Raw genomic sequence first — 22309 nt, forward strand, 5'->3', positions numbered from 1 at the left:
TTCGCATATAAAAGGCCAATTAATCAATTACGATCCACAAAATCCAATTAACACTAGTAATCATACTATCTCATGTTAATTCTCATTTTTGCCAATTATACATGAACACAGACACTTTCAACATCATGCGATTAATCATTAGAATTAATGCTATATAACTACCCACAGAGAATCAATATCAAGACAGCATCATTGGCATAGCAATATATACTTCTCAACATACATATTCAAGCCAAAACACAATTACAGATCAATTTTCAAAATACCGTAATTTACCGACAAACCGAAATAATCAATTCAATTACAATTATCATCATATACGACAAGTCAATTCAAAAATAGTCTATACTCTTCCATAAGTTAGTCTTGAATTAAATCTCTAATCTATTATCAACTAACTGGTATTATTCACAAAGCATCATTAAATTAATCGGGTATAATTCGTGTCGCTACCGGTTATCTAATTTTCGATTAAATCATTAATGTTATCTGTCATATAATAATCTCACTACTATCCCTAAATTCACAGGATCATAACTAATTGTCACTATGGCCTTAAAGGTGTCAGCTTCCAATTTTACTAATATTGCCTAAGCCACATACAAGATACATATAATTACTAAGTTACTTAATAGAAAAGAAGAATTTGGAATGCACACCAGGAAGCAAGATAAGTGAATAAACATATAACCTTATACTATCCTCATATCATCACTTAAACTTCATATTATCTTGTAATAATTATCTAAACATATATATACATTAATTGTCATTTTCATTCATCATCCAGTTAATTCAATAATGCATGTCATAATTATTCTAAGTGGGGCGGTCATCTCTGTTATACTACACATACCATTTGCCAATACCCACTTGTCACATAGAATGAAAGAAAAACAAGAGTTATCACGTTTCATCATCATGCTATATATATAATAAAATGAATCAAGTTACATATATATTCAATTACCATTCCATTCCTATTACTAAAGACATGATTAATAAATTAGTCATTTCAATTAAATAATACCATTTTCATTTGATAAGAAAATATAATGTAATTATTATTTTGCCCAGCTATGAGTGGGACGGCCATCTCCAAACGTGAGGCTCGCGTCTCTCTCATGAGTTCCAACATAAAAATCAAACAAAATGGAAACAGGTATAGGATGAGGCGGCCATCTCAAACAATAGGGTGTGCGTCTCCAATTCTCACCATCCTCAATTTCATTTACATACTTTCCAGACTCACAGTTTAATAACGCACAACAACATTAACAACTCCTCCAGAATAATACATTTTCCTTAATTCAAATTATTTCAATCGAATAACAATTAAAGCAACAATTTTAGCAACAATTAACACAAGCCAAGGCAATAATTTACACACCCAATTCCCAAACATACAAGGTTTCATAAGCCCCATTATAGGAAGAGAACCTCACCCTTACCTTACCAATGGAAGCAACTCAATGGGTCTCTAATTGCATCTTCAATTGACACCATGGATGAAAATCTTCAAGCTCCTTCTTCTTCTCCATAGTCTTGCCTCTTTCTCCTCTATTCTTGTTCTCTTCATTATGACCACTCTCCTCTTTCCAAATCTCTAAAACCCTAATATAAAATCCAATTTGGGCTTAGTGGTTAACAACTCTTCTTTATTTAATATCCTCCAAAAATCAATTTAGGCCCAATAAGAGATATAACTCAATAACCAAAATATCACTTATAATAATAATCCTTCAATAGAATAATTCCGACTTATAAATAATATTATCCTTAATATTATTTTTCGACTATCCGACTTCAATTTAATAATTCCAAATATGTCCTTAAAATAATATCGGCCATCCAAATTCGATTAAATCCAATATTTAAATTCTTCAATAATTTAATCAACCAATTTAATTAAATTCGGGGTGTTACAGTGAGACCGTTGTTTTGTTTTGTGGTTTGCTGACATTCCCTTCCTTTTCAGGATAAATATGTTAGTGGCGACTCTGTTGATTTTCGCGGTAGCGACACATTACAACGGCCCGAAGGCCCCAAAAGTATCGGGCAAACGCCCATTATACAAATCATACACGGCTCTCAGGCCAACAAAATCTTGTCACGCAGGCCATAAAACGAACAAAAATCTCGGCACGCAGGCCAGAAAATAAACAAGAAAATACAAACCAATCAAACATCACCACCATCGTCGTCCTCAACCCCGTTGTTTCCGCCACCCTGGACATCCTGCCCATCTTCCCAATCATCGAAGTCCGGGTTCGCCTTAATCCGGCCGTTCACAACTTTGTTATACGGGCTGATCCCCGTTGTGACCAAACGCGGGTTGAGGACTCGCAGTTGATCCACAGCCGCCTTGAATCCAACTCTCGTGGGTAGCAACGCAATCAACTTCGAGCTCCCTCACCTTGCCCAGTAGCTGAGAACGAGTTTCCAAAGTCTTCTCATCCTCGGTCTCCTCGGCAGAAGGGAGATGAGACTCCTCCAAATCAGCAACCCGCTTGTGCAGCTTCTTCTCCTCGGCTTCCAAAGCCCTAACTTTGTCCTGAGCCATGCAAAGATCTTCGACGACGTGGGTGTGAATCTCATACTTATCCTTATAAGTCTCGAAGTCATGTTCCAGCTTTTCATACTTCTGCAGCAAAGCGTCATAGTCCTTCTGGGGACAAACCCTTTGAGCATTAAGAGCCATAGCCAGAGCAGCCACCCTCATCATCCCATCGACATCCTCAGCCAGATCATTCCCTCGGGCCACCCTGTCCCGCTTGATGATGTGCCTTACCTCGTCTCGCTCGAGCAGAAGATTCTTCCTCGAGAAAAGTCCCCGGTGCAAAGTACAGGGATGCAACACAATATCGTCATCAATAGGGTTGTCATTGATGAGGGGACGGACCTTTGAAACCCCCTCAGTCCTTTGCTTCTTCTCAGCCGGAGAACCCCCCGACGTTGTTCCGGCCGAGGAGGGAGAGCTACCACCGACAGAGGCCGCAGCAACCGCTTTAATCTCTTCGACACGAGTCCTCTTCCCGGCCCCTTTGGCGGCCGCCTTGTTCTTCGCCCTCATCTTTACAACTTTGTCGTGCAAATCAGCCATTTGTCCTGCAAAACAAAGAAATTAGCAATAAAGAAGTACAAAACAAGCAACTAAATAGTTTCCTCACCAAGTAAAATCATTGCATCCCCGTCAGTCTCACACTCGAGGATAGCCTTGGTATTGATATATCGAGGTTCGAGCATAGACCCCCCATCCTAGTCAAACAAAGGATCCCCGTTGGGCAACGTGCACACAGCCGGCCTAAACCCATCTACAAAGGTGACGAGCCTCCGATACCCTGTCGTATCCCGCTCATTTAGATCCTTGTCCCTGAAGATATAGGCATCGGTCCCCTTCTCGAAATGGTCGTATTGCCACTCCAATGGGAATCGGGCAGAAGGACCCACCTTCTTTACCCCATCCTGGTAGTATTCGAGGATCTCAAACAAATGATCCTCGGCCTCAGGAGTAAAAGGTTTGACCATGAAGTATCGGCCCTTGAAGTGCTTGATGGAATCCTGATATATGGCGAACAACTTCTTCGGTTGCTTAAAAGATACCCAACTCTATTTACCATCTCCGTCGCGTAACCTCTGAAGATGAAACACTCTAAAGAAGAGAGGCAGAGTTGCATCGACCTCCAAGAAGCCGCACACGATTTCAAAAGCCCTTAAAAATGCAAAGGCGTTGGGATGAAGCTGGGACGGACACAACTGCAACCACCTAAAAACGCTTCGCTGCAAGTGCGTAAAAGGAAGCCTCAGCCCGACCTCCTTGAAGACGAACTCATACATAGCAAATCGAGGACCGGAAAAGGCCGAGAAAATCCGCTGGTGAGACTTCGGCGCAAAAGCACCCCATGAAGGGTCCATGCCCCGCCCGAGGTCTTCGAGAACGTTAAAAGCTTCCTTAGGATGCGCCGTAAAGCGCGAGGCGATCGTTCGAGGGGCAATAGCCACCCAATCCTCGAGTTTCCTCGGGGAAACCTCCACGACTGGAACTTCTTCATCCTGCGAACGGCCAATCGCCTCATCTTCGTCGGCCATTTACCTGAAAAGCAAAGGAAACAGTGAATTCGACTTGTCAAATCCACCCTTCCACCGCAAGTCAAGTGAAAGGGCGAGGAGAACAGGCGAAGAAGGACTCCCACCTACGACCGACGCCGTCGAGGCACTTGCCTGTGATTACCGGGCCTGGCCGGCTGGAGTCCGACAACGACGCTGGCCCTCGACGACCAACTAAATAAAATCAAACTACCCTAGGAAAACGCGCACGCACAATTCAGAGATTACTCTCACAACGTGGTCGCCGCACACATTCGGCTCCCCTCCGGGCTCATAGCCTATTCGGCTCATGCAACCGTTTTCCCTCGTCAACCCTAAACCCCTCTCGGCAAACACGTACGCCATTTCCTAACCCGCTCGGCGTACTCATAGCTAGATCTCCTAAATTTGAAGAAAATACGAAGGAGAAGACGAGGACACTTACTTGAGATAGTAGAGGAAGAGCGCACGACGAAAGGCGAAATCCTTGAGCGAGTCTTGGGAGAGTTTCAAATGCTAAGTGACAAATGAATGGCCTCCTCACTCTTTATATAGGGGAAGGAGACCAAAGGGTGCCATGATTGCCTAGGGAGCTTAAGAAACGCAATCATTGCCTACACCCTAAAGGCGGCTCTCAGCATAGGAAAACGTAAAAGGCACCATAAAGTGCCTTGGGAAGCCCAACGGGGCGCAATTAATGCCTGAGCTAAAAGACGGCGGGATAATGATGACACTCCAAACAGTCGCCACCTGTAAACCAAAGCTTAACCAAACGAATCGAAACGTTTCACTTCAAGACCAACAGTAACTCCGTCCACCTCCTCGGCCGAACTGCGTGTCGTCGAACCGATCGTCTCCTCGACCTGGACATCTCTCCCCAATAACTCCGCTCCCCGCGAGCCGAGGACCCAGACGACAAGAAGACCTTAGTTTACCACGAACATGGTTGGACGTATGCTCGGTCAGACCTTAGCGAAAGTCGTCACTCCCTCAGAACTAACGACTTGGGGGGCTCCTGTTCTGGACTGAGCCGAGCAGGCCCAGCTCCCCCTGCTAGCCGAGCAGGCCCAATCCATTTAGGCCCATCTTGTTACCGTTACGAACTGGTCAAGCCTAAAGACCACGTGCGTAGCACTTCAGCGAAGGATCCGGTCAATCACCTCCGAATCCTACGCCATGCTCACCCAAAACGTGAGTCACCTGCTGACTCAGCCCTAACAGAGGTTGTTCCAGCAGTCTCCTAACACGTGGGCCTCCAATTGGATTTGGCCCAATTAGGAGACCTTGGCCCAGCGCTGGGGGCTATAAATACCCTCTTTCACTAGAGGATCAGGTATTCATTCTCCACTTCTTAAACCCTCACTCTCTCTGATAGCTTCTGACTTTAGCATCGGAGAACCTTGTAGGTACCCCCCACCTTGTTCATCAAGCCAAATCCAGTTGCCGTGACGATCCCTTCTGATCAGGTTAAATCAATGGTGCTCTAATTTTCTTTTGTAGGTACAGAGACCGTTCGAAACGAAGGAAGAAGCCACACAAAAAAAAACAGCTTCATCATCATCTCCGAAGCTCCCTCCGACCACTCCAGCGCAACAAACTCGACAAACCTGCATCACTATCACTGGAATTATAGAAGAAAGTTTTAACAGAGAATCAACACATCGAAGTCGCGCTATAAAAGCCAGAATAACAACAAACGCCATCATCGGTAACATCACTGATTTACGGAGGCATCAACTAAGTCTATTCACAATAGAAAAGACACCATCATCATCGATTCCATCGCACCGGGCAACACCACAGATCCTCCACGAACACGTGAAAGCCGTCAACAACTCCGACCGCACCGACCGCGCACAACCACGATATCACAGCCCACCAGACGTCCATGATCGCGCGTTCTCCAGTCCCCCGTCGAATTGTCCGATCTAAGCCGCAACTACCGGGCCTTCACCCTCCGATCCATCACCGTGGCGATGACAAAGTTCACACGGTAAGCTTTCCTCTTTCTCACCTTCGGGTTTGCATAATGTGAGTTTTTATTGTGATTTACGGTTGTTATTGGATTGATGGCGAAATGAAGTTTGTTCTAGAAATCTTGATATAAGAGAAGAATCGTTTGAGAAGGAGAAAGATGAAGGAGGTTGGTTGTTGAAGAAGAAGAGAAGGACCGAGTTTCTGCAAAGAGAGGAGGAGGCGGATTGGTCCTTGGTGTTAGGGTCTCTCCAAACTTGTGTTATTATTGTTCTTGGGCCTTTATTGTAATAAGGCCCGATCTTGTTTTGCTACTTCACCTCACATATCATGCATACACCTGCTCATATGATAAATGTTTCAAAGTTTTGGGCTGCAATTAGAAACCCAGCGAAATACCACTGCATACTCTCCATTCAGGCGCTGACTCCCTTGGCTGGATCTCTTTTGCCTTCTTGGGCTAAACCTCATCAGGCCCAACGTTTTTAATTACATACACTCCCATTTTATTTTTGTTAGCCCATATTAACATTATTAGTTTCCTTCATTTTAAATTGCTTCTTTATTCTTATTGGCTATGCTTTAATTCAATATAAAAAAATAAAAAAAATTAGAATTAGATTTTATTAAATATACTAAAAATATTAGAGTTAGGATTTAGAATTAGATGTTTATTATTATAAAAAAAATGTGGTTTAATTTTGCTTTTAGAATTTTAATATGCTTATTTTGTAGTTAATCTTAATTAGTATTGTTAACATATTTTTTTTCTCATTTTTCATGCATCTTTTTATATATCTGTGACTAACATTTTTTTGTTGATTGCGAGGTACCACTTGATACTGAGACTCTCGAATTTCATGGATGTTCATCATTTGCAATTTTATTTAATTTCTTACATATTATTTCTTTATTTTTATTTCGGTTTGTAATAGTTAATTAGGACTTTTACTTTCTCGCACATTTACTATTTCGCACCTCTAATTATGTAACTGCCCCAAAGCCCTGTAATAGCGTAGGACATTTACCTTCCGCATTTTAATTTCCGTAAATAACTATTTAGATGTATGGTTAATAGGATTGCATGGAAAGATTAATAAATTGAACATCGCTAATCACTAACTCAAAGATGAAAATTACTGAAACTAACACACTATTCACACTTGCACCATTTAGGGTAACCCTTTCTTGTTGCTTTCGATTACATGGTCAAGTCCCTCGAGCGTAGGGATGCCTTTAGCAATATTTCCTATGATTCAAATCATCATCGTCCCTCCGATAAAAGATCATAGTCCCTTCGAGTTGCCTACGATTAAAATGATCTTGTCCCTCGATGACGCCTCGATTAAATGATGATAGTCCCTTCGAATGCTAAGGCATCTCTACCGTGTTGCCTTCAACGACCATAGATCACCCTTCGATGTCCCGTACACGTCCAATAGATGGGGCTACCTACCCACAAATGGTATGGTTAGTCCTATCCCTTAAAGAAAGTAAAAAAGTATAGGAAAGACTAAATGCTAGGGTAAGTAGCCCTTAGATTGCTTGCTCAACAAAAAAAATATTTTTCTCACCACTTTTTTTTTCCAAACAAATTTCAAAAACACTTCATAATTATTCTTGAGGACTGACACAAGGATAGTTACGAAGCTTTGCCTTATTGGCACCTTCTTTCAAAGCACACACACTATGCTTTTTCAAGCTTTTCAAACAAAACAAAATGAGCTAAACAAACTAAGAGCCCGTAGATAACTACGGATGAAAAGGGTGCTAACACATTCCCTTTTCATAACTTACCCCCCGAACTCAAGTCTTTTCTTAAAAAGGTCTTTCCTGTACTTTTATACCTTTCCATAATTGGACAAAATAAAAGTCGGTGGTGACTCATGCTCACCGCAACATTTTACTTGATGTATGTTGCGGGCATAGTCGCTACCCGATACTACAACTCAGATAGGTTCTTTCTCAAAGTATCATTGCATGATATGTATGTATCATGTTCGAGGGTGCTTTAGAAGGACTGACCATTCTGAGTAACTTTTTAGAACCTGGATACTAATTTCATCCTTACCTTTAGAAGTACCTATTGGGGAAGGGTAGTCACCTGGTCATACTTCATGCAAGCCTTTAAACCTAAGGACTTTTGTGTGACTTGTTTGTTATCTAACCATTTGATTTCCTTGCAGGTCTTGTTGTAGGACTTGCTTGTCCATGCTACCTTATGCTTTTACATAACTTTTTGACTAACCTTTTTCAAGGATCTTAGGGATTTAGGACACATAATTTCCAGGTACTATTGTGGAAGGACTATCAAGAGCCTAAATTTCTATCAAGGGGCAAGAGGATTTATTTTCCTCTAGCCAAATGTTTTCTGAATTTGAAAGTACGATAAACTTCTGCCAAGAGGCAAGAGGATTTATTTTCCTCTAGCCTGATGTCTTCAAACTCAAGGGTACAGTTCCTATCAAGGGGCAAGAGGAGTTATTTTCCTTTAGGCACATGCCTTTAAGCTCAAAAGTATCGTACCCCGAATCAGAGGCTATGACCCACTAGATATGGTGAGCTTGATTCTTATAGAAGGACGTCCAAAGATGAAAAGCCAAAGTTCTTCAAACGAAGCTGCACCCAAAGTTTCCAAAGGACAAGCTTCTCACTTTCTTACTACTTTATTCGTACTATCCCTGAAGCTGTACATTTATAACTCTTGTGTGGCTTCGTCGGAATCCTCTCCCTAGAAGTAATCTGCAGTTTTAGATACAAACGCCTGGTTTGTTTTCCATACTAGGGCACCTAGCCATTCGATTGATGATTGTCAGCCGTTTAGAGACAAGGTTCAAGACCTGATTGCCGTAAAGGTTGTCACATTCACACATGCATGCCAGATTTGAAGTTCTTCTTCGACTCAATGGATCTTCTGAAGCAATAAGTCCATACGGAGAAAATCTCCTCAACTTTGAAATCTCCATATCATCATGCATGTTCATGCATAGTCTTTCTTGTTTTGATTCAATACTGTTTATATGAAATACTTGTTTGTTTTTGAACTATAAAAATAATGCATTGTATATGTTTGTCTTGAAAAAATTCATTCGCTCTCGCTCTAATATGTTTTTCTTTGCTTGTGATACCAAACTCTCAGTGATAAAGCATGATGACTCTGAAGGGAGAATGACGAACATATAATACCTATAACCTCAATTGGTGTGTGTAATACGGTGGGAAAACTGACTTTATATTTTGCAAACAATGTTGCGGTGTGCAAGAGTCGCCACAGACTTTTATTTTATCCAATTAGGAAAGGCATAAAAGAACAGGAAAGACCTTTTTTAAAAAGACTTGAGTTCGGGGGGTAGGTTATGCAAAGGGAAGGTACAAGCACCCTTTGCATCCATGGTTATCCACGGGCTCTTAATTGCTTAGCTCACTTTGTTTGTTTGAAATGTTTGAAAAGTGTCGTGTGTGTTTAGAAAAACAGTTTTGTTTGAAAATGTATGAAAAGACAATGTTAGAAAACAGGTGTGTGAAAAGCATTTGATTTGTTGTGAGCAAGCGCTTAAGAGTTCCTACCCTAAGTTCGTAAGGTCTTTCCTGTTCTAAAGACTTTCCTTGAGCGATAGTACTATCCATACCATATGGGATAGGTAGTCCTATACATTGGATGTTCTGGGAGGGTCAAATGCAATGTTGATGCAGGTTTCAATAATCAGTCAGACACTACTAATAGAGGGTGGTGCTTCTGAAACTGTTTTGGTCGTTTTATTTTGGCAGGTACTTTGTGGGACTTTGGCAACCATATGGTTGCAGAAGCAGAAGCATTGGCACTTAAGGAAGCAATTCAAGGAGCTATTCATATGCACGTAGAGCACATTACCTTTGAGAGTGATTCTCAAACAGTGGTACATGCTGTTAACAATAATTGCTTTCGTCACTCTGGGTTTTGTGTTATTATTTCTAATATTAAGCAATTTTTAGTTTTACATCCCGACTTTGAGGTAAAGTCTAATAAACGCCAAGCGAATTCGGTTGCTCACTTGTTTGCAAGGGCGACCAATTCGTGGTCTAGGCATATGTCTCTTTATTCGATTCTTCTTTGTATTGGACAACAGTTATGTTATGAAATGATATGAGTTTGTTTAGGTAAAAAAAACTATTTAGGATACAAACCATAATTTTTATTTAATTTAATTATGTTATATAATAAAAAATCATCACTTATTGAAGTAAATAGAATTAAAATCCTTCTCATTTATTGAATTTTATGCATTTAGTATAATACTTAAAAAAATCGTCTCATTAATGTAATTACGGAAAAAAAATATTTTATTGATTATATCTTACTTATGGAAATTTATTTATAAAGTTAAAATAATAATTGAATAAATATTTGTCAACGGCATAAATAAAAGAAAAATTATTATTGATCAAAGTACAAGAAAAATATGTGACAATGATTTAATTACACATATAGAAATATTTTGAATCCAAATATAATTAAAACAATTAATAAATAAATCTGTGTCATTGATTTAAAAAGACAAAATATATATGTCAGTTAAAAGTTGTTATTAATACAAATTTTTTTATAACAATAATTGTATAAATAAATATTAAAATATAATAATTGATATTAAATTTTAAAATTATGGTACAATGTATGCATTATTCTATTAAATTTGTACTATACGATTATTAATTCAATAATAATTACATTTTTGTACAATTCGTAAAAATAAAAGTACGTATATTTAAAATAATTTATGAATTCAAACACGGGAAAAAAATATTGTTTCTTAATTATTTATATCAATAATTTTTTTTTTAAAATTATTTTTAATTTAAAATACATTATTTTTAAAGATATGAAAAAGTGAGTTATATATTATTGATATAATAATTTTACTAATATATGTTATTAACTAGTGGAATACCCGTGCGGTCGCACGGGTACCGTTGTGGTACGTTCATTTGTTTTAGATGATTTATTTTGTATAAAAAATTAAATAGGATAGTTAAATAAAAATTATATGAAAAAATAAATATGAAGATAGGAAGGAAGATTGATACGCGCATTTGTTCTCAAAATATAATAAAAATAAAATGGATTTTTTTTAAAAGAGATAATAAATCGGTGCCTATAATCCTTTCAATATATAAAAATATGTGAATCAATATATATATATATATATATATATATATATATATATATATATATATATATATATATATATATATATATATATATATGAGGAGGGATCAAATTACACCCGAAGAGTTACACCACGAGTTACACTCATTCAATAACTACATTTTGAATTAATATTTTTTAAATTCAACCGTTGGATTGAAAGATAATATCATATAGATCATACCTATAAAGTTTGAGCTTAATCTATAATGATTTACTATACGATCAAGATATCCAAAGATTAACGTCAAAATGAGCTTTCATATAACGTTAATTTTGATACAATTCAATGACATAGTAAATCATTATAGATTAAGCTCACTCTTTATAGGTATGATCTATATGATATTATGTTTCAATCCAACGGTTGAATTTAAAAAATATTAATTCGAAATGTAGTTATTGAACGAGTGTAACTCGTGGTGTAACTTTTCGGGTGTAATTTGATCCCTCCTCATATATATATATATATATATATATATATATATATATATATATATATATATATATATATATATATATATATATATATATATATATATATATATATATATATATATATATATATAAAAGTTAACATGTGAAGATTTTCAAGTCCTAAAATCTAAGAGAACATGCAAATTAGAAGTCACAATTATAAGCCAAAGTCAAGTAATACAATGATACAAAATTTGACACAAAAGCATGAATTAAAGCAAATCAAAATATAGTACAAAAATTGATTAAAAGGACTATTATTTTTATGAGCTTTTTATGAAAGAAAATTACCAATTAAAGAGACCAAAATTAAATCCTAAAGTGATCTAAAAATCTAAGAAGGAAATTTTTCTATTGATTTTATTGCTATATTTCTATTACCTAAAAGGTGGAAAGTAAAATCTAAATACGGGCCACCTGGGGTGTATATCGTGGCCCAATTGTTTTATTGCTTGATCCACTATCATGTTTATTTCAGATTTTATTCAATAATTAAGTAAAAGAAAATTAATTAAAACAAAAGGGGAAATTAGGATAAATGTTGTGACGATTAAGCTTCAGTCTTAGACTCTCTCCTCACTCTCCCTTCACCTATCTCTCGCCGGAAATCGCTCCGCCTTGCCAGAGGCGGCGGAGCTCGGCCAAAATCTAGAAAACGACGACATGATAGCTCGTCTAGCCGTGGGCTACCACAGTCTCATATCAAATTCGCTCACGGAAGCTTAACCGGCATGTTAACTCGAAAGGGGAAAATGAAAATCTAAACGCACAACGGCGCAATCATGAAGCGGTCAGATGGACACAGAGGTTAAGTCGATATCATTGAGCATCACGGAGCATGGTTCAGTAAGAATGAAAGAGAAATACGAAGGGCTCGAGGCTTACCGGTACTGGCGATTCTTCAAGATGCGAATGTGGAAAGAAAATACCAGAGGAAAATAGCTTCACTTCATGTAATCTTCTCTTACTCTCCTTCTTCTTCTTCTCTCGCTTCGTTTTTCTGCTTGAGTGATTATGCTTTTTAAGTTGTTGCAATTTGTTTGCTTGAAATTAGAGTAAAGTGTTGAGTGTGACAGTTGGTTAGTTGCAAGTTAGTTTGTTGAAATTTGTTATAAGACAGTTAGGAATGGTTATTGACAAGTTAACAGTTGGTTAAAAACAGTTGGGACTATGTTAGACTGTTAGTTAGGATTCTGTTAGGACGGGTAATAGTAGTTTAAACAGTTAGTATGGTTGAGGGTTGGTTAATTTATCATATCATGGGCTGAGTGTGTATCTATTTGAAATGGCTTTTGAATGGTGCCTTGAATGATGACAGTTATTGTTCATTGTGTGCAGAGCTTATCAACTACTCAGTTAGGACACGGCTGGACCGGCGAATGCGAAGACATGGTCTTGGATTGTACTACGAAGTAAAGAGTTGCTTTGGATATGGTAAGTGATGTAGTTTGAACTGTTAGCGCTAATTCTAAGTATGGTCATTACGGAGTAGCAGGTTTAGTTGAGGTTAATGAAGTTTAAATGGTTAGGTATGAGTTAACTGTGGAACAGAGACTAAGTCAGGTGGTTTGAAGTTCCAGATTCTTCAATATTTATTAGTATGTATATGTTTTCTGCTGGCTTTTGTTTGACTGTGACTGGCTGTTGATAAATATGACCTTTGATGCTTTGAACTCTGAATTTAAATTGTGTTGGACTGTGATGAATTAAATGACTTGTTCACATCTCTTTCCATGAATTGTCTTCTAATATATTCGGTCATTATTCAACTATGCAAGGCTGTTTCGAATGCAAGGCTGCAATGGATGTATTTGAGCGCAGGAATTGATCCGAATGGGACGGTTATGAATGACTAAATCTGGTTTTTCTTTTATGTAGGTACAGGTCTGAAGTGTAGGAATGGTGCGATAGGGACAAAGTCATGAAGATGAAAAGACTTGAAGATAATAAAATATAGGTCATAGGATCAGGTCTAGAAATTTGGTTCTTTTATAATGAATTTTGTAAGGAATGGATAGACTTGATGAATGTATGGACTATAAACATGTGCACTGGTTTTTGTTTGAATTAAATATGGCCGATGGTTTTGTATATGGACTGTTTGTATGAGACTTATGTTGTCATTTGAAATAAGTTTGGAACTTGAAAGAACGTGAATAATGTTGAACTTGAATGATGTTGCCTTTGTGTCTTGTACCTTGAATTGTAAGAAACTCTATATAAATTGAATCTTTCTTCTGAATTTAACAAGAGTCGAGTCTTAATATCACGGCCAAACTCATGTCCTTGAATCATTAGATTCACGAAATTGCTTGAACAAACCTTGAATCATTTAGACTTGATAAAGTTACTTGAATGCATACTTCAAATTCAATTCTAACTCAATAGGATCTTAATTCTTCAAATCATGTTAACTTGTTTGACAAGCAACAAACGATTGAAAGAATAGTGCTTATATATTATCAATTCTCTAGCAACACTTTGAAGAATCTTTGAAGATGCATTAGAATTGAAGTATAGAAATAATGAAAATCTTAAGTCCATCCTCCAATTAATGAACTCCAAACACACTTACGCAATGAGCCAAGAACCTTATTTTTCCTCGAGATACACACTTGATGTCTTTTTTCTTGGAGATCTTGATGAAGATACTTATTGTAGCTTGATAATCTTGAATGAAGAGGAGAGCCTCAAAACCAAAGAGAAACCTTTATTACTAAGATCCTTGATCTCAATGCCAAGTTATTGATTAATGATGCATGATGTGTTAGATGATCTAATAGAGGTATGCAGATGAAATGCGAAGCTTAAGCCATATATAAATAGAATTATGAGGGAAAATTTTAGGGTGCAACAGTAAGCCCTAAGTTAAGTGAAAGAATATTACTTCTGATCTGATTTATAAGAGAAAATTTATTTTTTGAATTTATTAAACAATCAATATATCTGGACTAATTGGTTTGTTAAATTTATTAAATAATTAATTTATTTGGTCTATTATATAGTTGAGATATATTTATTGTTCAATAAACCTAAAAATAAATTCTCTCTTGTAAATAAATAGTGTTTGTGATTATCATTGTGATGGGTCCATCTTATTTTCTGAAAAACATGTTCTCTTACATGCAAATGGTGTGCACACCCTTTTTATTTTCTTTCCACAAACCCTTTTATTTAGCTCTAAATATTATGATGAGTTTTCAACGGAGCAATAAATATCATTTCATACAATAATGTGTGTATATCAATTAGACTGACACTGTAGTAAGTAAAACTTGGAGGAAGAGTTGGGTTTAACAATAACTCGAGATTGCATCAATGCTGCATTCATAAGCAAACTAATGATTTCACCCATATCAACTTCAGGTCCTAATTTGAATCCTGCTTTGTTGGAGGCTCTACAACACATCCTTTCAAGCACATTATATAAGGTATGCACAACACTTCTCATAAGTATCATCTCCATAACCAAAAAATGACTTCATTCCATTAAAAAAATCAATGATTTCACCAATTGCAGCCATTTGGTACATATCAAATATTTGAACAAAAATACAATAAAATAGAACATAATAATTTGAATAATGCCATGAAAACAAATACAAATAGAATTTTGAATTTGGAGAACAAGTCGAGTCGAATTTAGAAGGTTGGAATTGGAGTAGACATCTTTGACGACATGTTTCATGGCAAGTTGGGAGGAATAGGTTAAATTATAAGATTGTCATATACAAACATGTTTAGCTTATTTGTGATACAGATTACAAGAGACTAATCAGTAAAAGTGCGTCTCCTATTATACTCAAATAAAGTTGCAAACTTAAACCATTGAATATCATACTTTCACTTGCAATAAGCCTCTCTTTTCCTTTCTTCATATACTATTGTTAAGTGTTAAGAGTAGTTTGATTATCATGTAAAAATGTGACATTTTTAAGTCCGTTCCTTTGTTTTTGAGTAAAATAGCTTATGTAAATAAGTGATTTTGGAAAATGTGAATATTTGGTATTTTTAATATGTTTGCTAGTGCTTCAGTGTTTGGTGATCGTAAAAGTGCAGAAAAGTCAGAAAAAAAGCCGAAGAATCGAAGATTTGGACGACGCTGAAGTTGTCAGTATTTGATTTTGTCCACCATTCTGTCTTGGAGCGTCCGACGGAGCATTTGGCTCGCCGGGGGAGTGAAGATATTTTTAACTTCTCTCTTGCGCTAATTATGTCATGTGCCATTTGAGTGGGCTTCTCCCGACGAGTAAAGGAGCCGCCCGGCGAATCTGGGCAGATAGGCCTTGCTATTTTAGTACTTTATTAGATATTTTGTGATTCATTCTATCTTTTGCTTATCTCTCTTGACCTAAAAACACTATTTGTGTGCAAAAACCCTATTTTCTTCATTTCTAACCTAAATCATAGCTCTCAACCATCAATCTTTAAGACTTCAAGTTTGATGTTCATAAAGCTTGATTGTTTACTTGTTGCTCAAGTCACCATGGAAATGAGTGGCTAAATCCTTCTTGGTGTCAAGATTAGATGTAGATAATCTTTCTTGTATTATGTATTTCCTTTGATACTTTGTATGTGAACAAGTGATGATTAATATATGGTGAAAAACCTTGTGTTTATATTTATATGTGATTTGAGTTCTTATTGAGAAATAGTTTTCAAATCTTGAACTAGGTTTTTCATCTATCAACAAATAAAGTTTAGAGATAGCTTTGTGAGTTTTTTTTCATAAATAACTATTGTATAAAAAGAGAGTACTGGGGGTACGCAACCCTTACAAGAGATGACAGGAAAACCTGAAAACCAACTAATAACAACAAACCAAGCGAAAATCACATACATCCACTCATAAAAATTACTTCTAATTCTATCTTTGGCTACTATAGCAAGCCACCATCAAGAATACCAAAGAATCGAGTAATATAATTCATCGCTATCAAAAACCACATTATTGAATATCATATTATTTCTGACCTTCCAAATGCACCACCATATACTCAGCCAAATAGCTGCAGCCCTTTTACGTTGAATCTTCCCCGACAAAGCGGTAACCCCTTACTGAATTTGGATACAACAATCAGCTGCAAAATGCGTGTCTAAATTTAGCCATTTATTAATACTTGCCCAAAGTTTTTGGATCTTAGGACAGAATATAAATATGTGACTAGTATCTTCACTATGTTGTTCACAAAAGACATAAAGAGTGTCATGATTATGCACAATAATTCCACGGCGAACCAGCTGATTCCTCGTCGGTAGTCTGTCAAGAATTAGTCTCCAGCCAAAAAATCTAACTTCGACGGTACTTGTGATGTCCAGATACGATGCAGCCTCTGGTTAATGCCCGATTCCAGCCCCCCACCCACTTGTTCTTGCATTAGTAGCTTGTAACCCGAGCGAACCGTATAACATTTGGAGTCATCAAAAGGCCAAACAATAACATCTACACTATTTGTACTCAATGCGACATCCACACTATTTGTACTCAAACAACAATGGATCACATCTTGGATTATGGGAAGGATCTAGAGACTTACCAATTCTTTCACAAACTTTGAGTCTTCTTCAAGAACACACAACCATAAGCTTTGATCTACTCATAATTAATGAAGAAAATAGTGTTTTGATGATGACTTAGCTCAAAGTTAGTGAGGTTCAAGATGTAACTCCCTAACTTTTATGGAAGAAAAGAGCTTTGAGTGGGTTAGGGAGGGGATGAGAAGATAAAATGCAAGAGTTTATTTGGCTTTTCAAGCTTGTGAAATGAAGAGATATAGGTCTCTATTTATAGGATTTAGGCTTGGGACTAATGGAGGTTTAGAGTTAGGCTTGGTAAATGAAATTAGGTTTGGTAAATGAATTTGGAGCTAAAAATATGATCCAATGGTGTGTATGTCATCAAATAGGAGTACATCAGTTTTTCATTTACCCTATGTATAATAGACAATGTTTACATCGGTTTTTCCATTTACCCGATGTAATAGATATGTTTTTACATCGGTTTTTCCGGTTGTCTGATGTAATATGTTTTCTGCTTTTAAGCGAATTCAAGGTGTTTTTCCTATTTTTGCTATAATTTTTTTTTGTACCTAATTTTTCATATGAGTTTCAAATACCACACAGACCAAAGTTAGGTCGCTATTTTTCACATTTCTCCCACATCACACAAACCATATTTAGATCACTATTTTCATATTTTTCTAACTAGTGAATGATGTAATTTCATTGCACCAAATAGCTAAGATGCATATCTATATTCTTCAAATAAACAGTTGATTTACAAAAGTAATAATCTAGGATACACAAGTGTACAAAATTATAAAAAAGTTTACACACGGTGGACTACTATAAAATAACAAAACAACAAATGTCCAACCATTTAAGTCCTTTCGCGCACTTGAAATACCAACATGCATCCAAGAGAAGATGAGTTGTAGCTTCTGAAGACAACACTAAAATTAATCCATAACTGACACTATGCATATGGTACCAATAAACCGTGGAATTAATCCACCCGATCGATCTACGCCTCATCGAGATACGGCCCACCGACACAAATTCCGCACAATGGAAATTATGTCCACCATCGATCCAAACATCACCGAGATCCATCATCGAATGCATATGAATGAATGAACACACATAACTTACTTAAAAACGTAACCGATCACGATGAATAACTCATCTCAACACCACATCACCAAATAAGTATGTACATGTTTCCAATACCATTCAAATAGTCATGTAGTCATCACAACCATTATAATAATCACAGCCAATTCATCACCACATCAATTACATTGTCACACACATTTCATATGCACACAATGTTCAATTCTCATCAAATAATTAAATCGAGTTTTAAAAACAAATAAAGTCGGCCACTGCCCATATTCATCGTTCATCATATAAAACATTTAATTACTTCCACAACGCCCAAAACGACACATAAAAAGAGTACACGGGACAAAAGATACGTTATTTTAAAGTTTAGAAAAACTCCCGCACAACAAGGTTCGCTTAGCGGACCACTAGCGACGCTAGGCAGAAGCGAACTTCCTTCAGACCTCCGCTCACCGGACCACTAGTGACGTTAGACAGAAGCTAACCAGGTCGGGTCCTCCACTTAGCGGACCCCTCTCTGCTTAGCGGACCTGCGATTTCACAAATTCTCAGGTCTGCGGCAGACCCTGCGATCTCACCTATTTTCAGTCCAAAATCGATTCTAAACAGTATATACAGGCATACAATCATCATACATTCAATCATACACCACCAAACATCATTTTAACTCATTATTAACCAATAGATCATGCAAATTGCATCAATTCAATCCAAACTATAACACCCTATTGAATGATGAATCAAATGATTGCACCTTTCCCATTGATTACGATTGAGATCTTGATGTGAAGAAATCTCAAGATCGCCATTGATGAATGAAAATTTGTTCTTCACTCCTAAAGCTCATTGCATAAATTTGCTTCATGCAAGGTAGTTAGATTCGTTGAGCTTTGGGGAGATGCAAACCGAATCAGGTCCTTCACTAGGGTGAATGTAGTAAGGTGAATCAATGTCAGGTGGAGTAACGCGCGGAGGCATGATTAACAAGCAAGAAAATCCACTGAATCGATGAGGAAGAAGAACGAAAGCACAAGAAACAGATAAAGATCACTGTGTAAGAAGAAAATCAAGAACAAGCACAGTGAGCATGGTGAATGAGTCAAACGAAGAAGAAGATGAATGAAGTATAGATGTTTTCACTGATACCATATTATGTATTGAAAGAAAGAGTATTTGTAACACCCCATTTCTACCCAAGCATTTAGGTACAAATATCAGAGTATAAAAATTAAATTCATATAAACAATTAGGGTATTACACTTAAGGAAACACATCACAAAAGAAGACATACTCGCAAAAGATGCGTGACACAAATAATTAAAAGGAAAGATTCTCATAAACACTTAACAGTATCACTTATTTATATATATATATATATATATATATATATATATATATATATATATATATATATATATATATATATATATATATATATATATATATATATATATATATATATATATATATATATATATATATGGGATAGGATCAAATAACACCAAGGTGTCAAAGTTTAATTTGACACCAAAATCTTAACCGTTAAAAGAATTGATCTAACGGTGATACTAAATGAAATGAAATAATAATAATAAAATAAATAGCACATTTTTCTCCTAAAAATAGGCTATTTAGTATCACCGTTAGATCAATTCTTTTAACGGTTGAGATTTGGTGTCAAATTAAACTTTGACACCTTGGTGTCATTTGATCCTATCCCTATATATATATATATATATCGGTAAACAGAATATCCGCATTATTCCTCCAAAATACAAGGTATGAGAAGGTATCCAAAATACATAATATGAATACATCCAAAGGATCAATTATACATCAAAAAGATCCTATAAGCATCATATACAAAATAAGTGCTCAATCCCCCTAGGTGTTACGTATCACGAGCGGACGACACCAAAACGGACGACTACTAAAAGAGCACCTACACTTGCAGATCACCTGCACATTACCCACGAGTAGGTAACATTAAAGCAGAAGGGTGAAAATATAATTTATAACGAAAAAGCATGATAAATATAGTAATGCCAACAAGTATCATCAAGAATCATACAACAAGGTAATCCACTAAGTCAACCACAATCAATGTATGAACAATGCGATAAATGAGTGAGAACATAATGGTAAAGACAAATGATGATGAATGAGACTCGACTATGCATATGCATGTGGTACCAATCCGGAGTAAACTTCTCTTGTCATTATGACAAATACACCTTGCCGAGCATTATGCTGGAACTTCATTCCACTCGGGAAAGTACACCGTTGTTGAGCAGTAAGCTACGACAAACCGTCATCGAGCATTTAGCCCCCACTGATGACCTCTTGCCACTCAGGCTAATGTGCCGTTACCGAGCATTAAGCTCCCACTGGTAAGCAATGCCACGCAGGCCACCTGCTAATAGCATTCCGCTATTAACGTAATGAAATGTTATGCTACACACACAAACGACTCGATTACATATCAACAACAATAATAATATAACTCGGTCACATATCCACATCACACCGGTTATATTAATCCACACGGATACATCACCAAAATGGCCACTCAGGTGTTCATAATCACACAACACACATATACCGTCAAAACATACTTGATTAGCAAATATCATTTCACAAAATACATTTATGAAAAATCATTCAACCACCAACACACCCCCTTTATCATAAAGCATACTCAATAAGCTTCATAACGCTTCAAACGGCGCGTAGAAACGACCTACTATTCAAAAGATACAGCAAAACAAAGTTTAGAAAAACAAAATATTGCACTAGCCGCCTAGCGGTTCGCTCAGCGAACATTCCAGTGGCAAAATGCAAAAGATGCAAGAAGCTCCGCTTAGCGGGTCGCTTAGCGATTTCTGCAAAATTTCCAGAAATATCTTGCTTCGCTTAGCGAACCTAGGGCCGCTTAGCGGACCTGCAGTTATGCAGAAAAATCAGTTCTGCAACAGACCTGCTAAACCCAAACGAACCATCTTAAAACCTCATATAAGCTTCCCTACACCTCCTACACAATCCATACATGCCATATATTCATGCTAACAACCAATGATTCATGGTTTATTCACTAAATGTCAATAACCTAATAATTCCTTCATAAGCAAGAAAACATGGAGAAGTGGAAAACAAACATGATCAATATATCTATCATCATACTACACATACACACCACAAAATCATGTTCATAACTTCAAAACTCACAAAAGTCTCATTCTACCATTGTTGGCCCAAGCATAGAAAATGAACAAGAACAAGGACAAAACTATAAGGATCATACATTCAAGATAAATTATTTTCACCCCCTTACTTAGTTAGATTCTTGGTTTGCTAGGTTTTGCTTTGATTTCCACACTTGTCTCTTCTTCTTCTCTTGTTTTTCTCTTCTTTTTCTCTCTTTTCTTTCCTTTTTCCTATTACTGGTTTTTGTTCTTTTTCTTCTTATCTCTACCTCACTTATATCTCCCCCCTACTTTCTATTCACTCATAAGAATATCTAACTAAAATATCTACTTTACGGTCTAAACTTAATTCCTCCGAAAACCCCAAAACGCAAAATAACACGTCATATATACTTCTACTACCGAAAACGTAAAAATCACCAATTAAATAATAATATACTATACCTGTAATACTGTGGGAGAACTGACTTTTAAGAAAATGTCGCGGTAAGCAAGGGTCGCCACCGACTTTTATTTTATCCAATTTAATAGAAAGGCTAAAAGAACAGAAAAATACCTTTTAAAAAGATTTTGAGTTTGGGGGGTAGGTTATACAAAGAGAAGGTTTAAAGCACCCTTTGCATCCTTGGTTATCCATGGGCTCTTAATTGCTTAGCTCGCTTTGTTTGTTTGATTTGTTTGAAAAGATTTCGAATAAGGACTTTAGCTTGTAAATAAGCGTAGCCATTTTGAATTTATTTGGAAAGGAGGTGTGAATAGC

At 36.7% G+C, this 22309-nt stretch overlaps 1 long non-coding RNA gene across 1 annotated transcript; it reads left to right on the forward strand.

Annotated features, from left to right (window-relative positions):
* Positions 1-12256: 12256 nt before the first annotated feature.
* On the forward strand, positions 12257-14541 carry LOC131599338 (uncharacterized). The gene is made up of 3 exons (XR_009282707.1): positions 12257-12675; positions 13061-13156; positions 13601-14541. It is a non-coding gene; the product is annotated as an uncharacterized LOC131599338 (long non-coding RNA).
* The last annotated feature ends 7768 nt before the right edge of the window (positions 14542-22309 follow it).

Source organism: Vicia villosa, linkage group LG4 (assembly GCF_029867415.1).
Source record: "Vicia villosa cultivar HV-30 ecotype Madison, WI linkage group LG4, Vvil1.0, whole genome shotgun sequence".
Classification (NCBI taxonomy): domain Eukaryota; kingdom Viridiplantae; phylum Streptophyta; class Magnoliopsida; order Fabales; family Fabaceae; genus Vicia; species Vicia villosa.